Raw genomic sequence first — 681 nt, forward strand, 5'->3', positions numbered from 1 at the left:
CACCCACTTACTATGAAATACTTCCTCTATTCACCTTGATATTGATCCATGCAAACACTCTCTGAAGGGAGTTCGCTCCTAAGCACGACCCAAAGCCCTGCATGGACCTCACGATGTGAACTCTTAGGGACGCTAGAGCTAAAAGTACGCTACTTCTCTCTAGCTGAAGTGTTCTATAACGGTTTAGGGTATAAAAAAATACTTAGAGATATATTTATGCTAAATTAAACATATCCTAAGTCTAGGTGATAGATCCATGTATAACTCTTATACTGGATTTTAACCTATGATGTCTAGGTGATAAACAAATTTTATTACCTCACATCTCTCACGCATGCTCATTAAAACTAGGGTTATTTGACTTAGACGCCAGTTTGATCTCCAGGTACGAGGTGTTCCATAAACCGTATCTTAAGAACCCCCAACCTTAGACAAGATCTCCCCGGGAAAGTAAATAACTTTTTGTTTAACAAGTAATCGACCTATTCTAACTCTTTCGAAAAGTCGATTGAAATTGCACCAATTTAATCCTTGGTGAGCATGCAACTTTTACCTTTGTTATAGATTTTAAAGTCTAGGTTATTATATAATAATTATAAAATAAAATTATAACCATTATAAACCTAGAATCATACCTCTATAACATACATTCATACTTAATGATCATGCTTTAATATAACA

This window comes from Benincasa hispida, chromosome 1 (assembly GCF_027475165.1).
Source record: "Benincasa hispida cultivar pf3 chromosome 1, pf3_genome.v1.1, whole genome shotgun sequence".
Lineage (NCBI taxonomy): Eukaryota > Viridiplantae > Streptophyta > Magnoliopsida > Cucurbitales > Cucurbitaceae > Benincasa > Benincasa hispida.